At 35.2% G+C, this 6,593-nt stretch overlaps 1 non-coding gene across 1 annotated transcript; it reads right to left on the minus strand.

Annotated features, from left to right (window-relative positions):
• Positions 1-6,241: 6,241 nt before the first annotated feature.
• On the minus strand, positions 6,242-6,349 carry LOC112760777 (small nucleolar RNA R71). The gene has a single exon (XR_003181200.1). It is a non-coding gene; the product is annotated as a small nucleolar RNA R71 (small nucleolar RNA).
• Positions 6,350-6,593: the final 244 nt, after the last annotated feature.

Consider the following 6,593-nt stretch of genomic DNA (forward strand, 5'->3'; position numbering starts at 1 on the left):
TTATTTATGGGGGGTTTTGTAATTTCATTTCTTGCTCTCCATTCGATTCCTATGAGAAAGATAAAAATCAGTGCTCTTACTATGAAGAAGAGAGAGATTGATCATCATTGCTTCTTCAGTTCTTCTTCTTTCTATATTTTTGTTAGTATATTTTTCATAAAAAAATTTTCTTAGTTTTCTGTATTTCTATATTAGCTTTTTTCTTTTTTCTCTCTCTATAATATAATTTTTATGGAAATGGATTATTGTATGCAGAAAAACACAATGTATGCAGAATTATCTATAAAAATCTATAACATTAATGGATTATTGTATGCAGAAAAACCATCAAATCTAATTTCCTTTCCACCAAGAACAACCAAACAAAAACACTCAAATCTAGTAGTAACATTTCTGCCAAGAACCAAACCAAAACCAAAACCATCAAATCCGAAAACATTTCCTCCAAGAGTTCATCATCTTCTAAAAACACAACCTCCAACACAATGGCTTCAAGAAGCTCAATTCCACAAGCTCCACCTCCAACAAGAGTAACAAGCAGCTCAACTCCCCTACTATTCCCTCATCCACTTCCAAGTTCAAGAAGCTCCATTCCACATCAACATCAAAACAAAAATTAGAATCCAAACTTAGTAAGAAAAAGCAACTAGAAAACAGAGGATATGAAAACCTAATAATGTATGGTTTTTAACAACTTAATAAGCAAATAAACATGTTTTCAAATCGGTAAATAACCTAAATTCAAAACCTAACTACTAAATAACCAATTAAAAACTAAAATCAACTAATAATTATACATCAAATTAATTACTACCTAAAGATTAAAGAGGATTGAGGAGTAAGAAACTAAATAAACAAGAGAACTGGAACTTACCAGGCCGTGGGACGAGCTGACAATGGAACCGGCGAGAAGACGGCGGTGCAGGCGAGAAGACGGCGATGCAGGCGAGAAGACGACGGCGCGAGAGGATGAACCAGAAGCGAGACAACGCGAGCTGGAGTGAGAGTGAGAACACCGGATTGTGGTTTCGATTCGCGAACCGTGAGATCGAAGAGGCGGAACGAGAGATCAAAAAGGCGGAACGAGAGATCGAAGAGGAGGAGCAAGAGGTGGTTTCACAGCTTCGAGAGTGGGAGTGAGAAGACGCGTGAAATTGGGGGAAAATGAAGACTGAAGAGAACACCCTCGAGAGTGGGAGTGAGAAGACGCGTGAAATTGGGGGAAAATGAAGAGAACACCCCTGGGAAACGAAGACTGAAGAGAACACCCCCTTTGTATTTGGTAACGTTTATATCTTATTTTTATTTATTTATTTTAAATAAAAATAATATTTTCTAACATTTATTTTACAAATGTTACTAAAAGTATAATTTTATTAGTATAGCTAACATTTTAAAAAATGTTAGATAAAAAATGTTAGTAAATGTCTGAATTCTAGTAGTGGAACATTGGGTAGAGATAAAAGTGGTTTTTGTATTTGTGTTGAAAATCTTGAGAATTGGGTACATACTCATATATTAATCATGTGTAAACCATATTCATTGATGTTCTTGCATATATATATATATATATATATATATATATATATATATATATATATATATATATATATATATATATATAAAGAAAAAGAATTGCAATAAAAAGGGGACAAAATGTCCCAAAGTTTAAAGTTCAATAAATTCAATGCATATGTGTGGTGATCAAAAGAGAATGCACGAGTATGTGTAGAAAAGTGAAGAATTCATAGCTAAGTTGTTTAGAATTGTATAAGTTGTCATAGGTTAGGTGGGAAGTTTAAGTTAATCAAAGATCCAAATCTCAAACTCACTTGACTATATGCATCCTACCTTGACCTAGCCCCATTACAACCTATGGGAAAGTCCTCATGATATTTGTATGCATTCATAAAGTAATTGTTGATTGTTAGATGAAAAATAAATCTTGAAAAGCATGATTAGGGGAGAATTGAGTGAATCAACCCCATACACCTGAGTTCCTAGAGCGGATACACATCTGGCGAGAGTTCGATCGCTCAATTACATGTTTCCACCCATGATCATCTTTTCTTGCAAGTTTGTAAAATCTTTCAATGATTCAATCCAATTGTGGTTTGCTTTGATTGCTAATGCCTGATGAGCAGATAATTTATACGGTTTTGACATTGTTTTTAGTATGTTTTTAGTAGGATCTAGTTACTTTCAGGGATGTTTTCATTAGTTTTTATGTTAAATTCACATTTCTGGACTTTACTATGAGTTTTTGTGTTTTTCTGTGATTTCAGGTATTTTCTGGCTGAAATTGAGGGACTTGAGCAGAAATCAGATTCAGAGGTTGAAGAAGGACTGCTGATGCTGTTGGATTCTGACCTCCCTGCACTCAAAGTGGATTTTCGGGAGCTACAGAACTCGAAATGGCGCGCTTCTAATTGCATTGGAAAGTAGACATCCAGAGCTTTCCAGCAATATATAATAGTCCATACTTTGGCCATGAATAGATGACATAAACTGGCGTTCAACTCCAGCTTTCTACCCAAATCTGGCGTCCAGCGCCAGAAAAGGAGCCAAAACTAGAGTTGAACGCCCAAACTGGCACAAAAGCTGGCGTTCAACTCCAAGAAGGACCTCTACACGTGCAACACTCAAAGCTCAGCCCAAGAACACACCAAGTGGGCCCCGGAAGTGGATTTATGCATCAATTATTTACTTTTGTAAACCCTAGTAGCTAGTTTATTATAAATAGGACCTTTTACTATTGTATTAGGTATCTTTGATCAGTTGTATGCTATCTTAGATCATGTTTAAGGGCTGGCCTCTCGGCCATGCCTGGACTCTCACTTATGTATTTTCAACGGTAGAGTTTCTACACTCCATAGATTAAGGTGTGGAGCTCTGCTGTTCCTCAAAGATTAATGCAAAGTACTACTGTTTTCTATTCAATTCATCTTGTTTCGCTTCTAAGATATTCATTCGTACTTCAATCTGAATGTGATTAACGTGACAATCATCATCATTCCCTATGAACGTGTGCCTGACAACCACTTCCATTCTACCGTCGACTGAATGAGTATCTCTTAGATCTCTTAATCAGAATCTTCGTGGTGTAAGCTAGAATGATGGTGGCATTCAAGAGAATCCGGAAAGTCTAAACCTTGTCTGTGGTATTCCGAGTAGGATTCAATGAATGAATGACTGTGACGAGCTCCAAACTCGCGATTGCGGGGCGTTAGTGACAGACGCAAAAGGATAGTAAATCCTATTCCAGCATGATCGAGAACCGACAGATGAATAGCCGTGCCGTGACAGGGTGCGTTGACCATTTTCACTGAGAGGATAAGATGAAGCCATTGACAAGGGTGATGCCTCCAGACGATTAGCCGTGCCGTGACAGGGCATTTGGATCATTTTCCTGAGAGAAGACCGAAAGTAGCCATTGACAATGGTGATGTATCACATAAAGCCAGCCATGGAAAGGAGTAAGACTGATTGGATGAAGATAGCAGGAAAGCAGAGGTTCAGAGGAACGAAAGCATCTCCATTCACTTATCTGAAATTCTCACCAATGAATTACATAAGTATTTCTATCTCTATTTTATTATATTATTTTCGAAAACTCTATAACCATTTGATATCCGCCTAACTGAGATTTACAAGGTGACCATAGCTTGCTTCATACCGACAATCTCCGTGGGATTCGACCCTTACTCACGTAAGGTATTACTTGGACGACCTAGTGCACTTGCTGGTTAGTTATGCGAAGTTGTGAAGATATGTTTAGACCATGGTTCTGTGCATCTGTTTTTGGTGCCATTGCCAGGGAATCAATTTCGAACAACAATTCACAACCTGAGTAGCAATTTCGCATACCAAGTTTTTGGCGCCGTTGCCGGGGATTGTTTGAGTTTGGACAACTGACGGTTCATCTTGTTGCTCAGATTAGGTGATTTTCTTTTTGTTTTATTTTCAAAAATTTTTCAAAATTCTTTCAAAAATTTTTTCTTGTGTTTTCGAAAAAAAAAATAATGTTTTCAAAACTCAATTTTTCTTCAGAATTTTTAAGAATGAATTCTAGTGTTTCACGAAGCATGCGAAGCCTGGCTGGCTGTAAAGCCATGTCTAAATTCATTTGAACTGAGGCTTGCAATTTGTTATCAAGAGCAAGCTAGTTGTTGTTAATCCACCTGCTACTGTTCCTGATTTACATGCTAAAGCTTGGCTGGCCATTGGCCATGTCTAGTGTTTTGGACCGGAGCTTTCATTGAAAGCTTGGCTGGCTGATGAGCCATGTCTAATTCCTGGACTGAAGCTTTAGACTAACATGGCAAGATTCCTGGAATTCATATTAAAAATTTTGGAATCCTTATTTTTCTTTTTCATATTAATTTTCGAAAAAAAATCCAAAAAAATTAGAAAATCATAAAAATAAAAAATATTTCTCTGTTTCTTGTTTGAGTCTTGAGTCATGTTATAAGTTTGGTGTTAATTGCATGTGCATCTTGCATTTTTCGAAAATTCTCATGCATTCATAGTGTTCTTCATGATCTTCAAGTTGTTCTTAGTAAGTCTTCTTGTTTGATCTTTGCATTTGCATGTTTTGTGTCTTTTCTTGTTTTTCATATGCATTCTTGACTTCTTAGTGCCTAAGCATTAAAGAATTCTAAGTTTGGTGTCTTGCATGTTTTCTTTGCATTAAAAATTTTTCAAAAACATGTTCTTGGTGTTCATCTTGACATTCATAGCATTCTTGCATGCATTCATTGTTTTGATCTAAAAATTTCATGCATTGCATCATTTTACTTGTTTTTCTCTCTCATTATTAAAAATTTAAAAATCAAAAAAATATCTTTCCCTTTTTCTCTCTTAAAATTTCGAAAATTAGATTTGACTTTTTCAAAAATTTTTAAAAATCTAGTTGTTTTTATGAGTCAAATCAAATTTTCAATTTAAAAATCTCATCTTTTTCAAAATCTTTTTCAAAAATCAAATCTTTCTCAAATTTCTTAGTTATTTTCGAAAATTCTAAAAATATTTTTCAAAAATATTTTTCTTATTTTTATATCAAATTTTCGAAAATAACATAATCAATTAATGTTTTGATTCAAAAATTTCAAGTTTGTTACTTACTTGTTAAGAAAGATTCAAACTATAAGTTCTAGAATCATATCTTGTGATTTCTTGTGAATCAAGTCATTAATTGAGATTTTAAAAATCAAATCTTTTTCAAAAACTAATTTCAATCATATCTTTTCAAAAAATATCTTCCTATCTTCTTATCTTTTCAAAATTGATTTTCAAAATTTGTTTCAACTAACTAACTAACTTTTTGTTTGTTTCTTATCTTTTTTAAAACCACCTAACTAACTCTCTCTCTAATTTTCGAAAATATCTCCCCCCTTTTTTCAAAAATTTCTTTTTAATTAACTAATAATTTTTTTTTGAATTTTCGAAAAACTACTAACCTTTTTCAAAACTATTTTCGAAAATCACTAACTCTTTTTCAAAAATTATTTTCGAAAATCCTTCTCCCTCATCTCCTTCTATTTATTTATTCATCTACTAACATCTCTTCCTCACATCACCAAAAATCCAAACCCTCTCTCTCTCTCTGAGTTCAGATTTTCTTCTTCTTTTCTTCTACTAACAATAAGGAACCTCTTTACTGTGACATAGAGGATTCCTCTTCTTTTCTTTTTCTCTTCTCTTTCTTATGAGCAGGGACAGAGAAAAAGGCATTCTTGTTGAAGCTGATCCAGAACCTGAAAGGACTCTGAAGAGGAAACTAAGGGAAGCCAAATTACAACAATCCAGAGACAACTTGATTGAAAATTTCGAACAAGTAAAGGAGATGGCACCCGAACCCAACAACAATGCAAGGAGAATTCTTGGTGACTTTACTGCACCAAATTCCAATTTACATGGAAGAAGCATCTCCATTCCTGCCATTGGAGCAAACAACTTTGAGCTAAAACCTCAATTAGTTTCTCTGATGCAGCAGAACTGCAAGTTTCATGGACTTCCATCTGAAGATCCTTTTCAGTTTTTAACTGAATTCTTGCAGATATGTGATACTGTTAAGACTAATGGAGTAGATCCTGAAGTCTACAGGCTCATGCTTTTCCCATTTGCTGTAAGAGACAGAGCTAGAATATGGTTGGACTTTCAACCTAAAGATAGCGTGAACTCTTGGGATAAGCTGGTCACGGCTTTCTTAGCCAAGTTCTTTCCTCCTCAAAAGCTGAGCAAACTTAGAGTGGATGTTCAAACCTTCAAACAAAAAGATGGTGAATCCCTCTATGAAGCTTGGGAAAGATACAAACAGTTGACCAAAAAGTGTCCTTCTGACATGCTTTCAAAATTGACCATCCTGGATATATTCTATGATGGTTTATCTGAGCTATCAAAGATGTCATTGGATACTTCTGCAGGTGGATCCATTCACCTACAGAAAACGCCTGCAGAAGCTCAAGAACTCATTGACATGGTTGCAAATAACCAGTTCATGTACACTTCTGAAAGGAATCCTGTGAATAATGGGACGCCTATGAAGAAGGGAGTTCTTGAAGTTGATACTCTGAATGCCATATTGGCTCAGA

Source organism: Arachis hypogaea, chromosome 16, assembly GCF_003086295.3.
Source record: "Arachis hypogaea cultivar Tifrunner chromosome 16, arahy.Tifrunner.gnm2.J5K5, whole genome shotgun sequence".
NCBI lineage: Eukaryota > Viridiplantae > Streptophyta > Magnoliopsida > Fabales > Fabaceae > Arachis > Arachis hypogaea.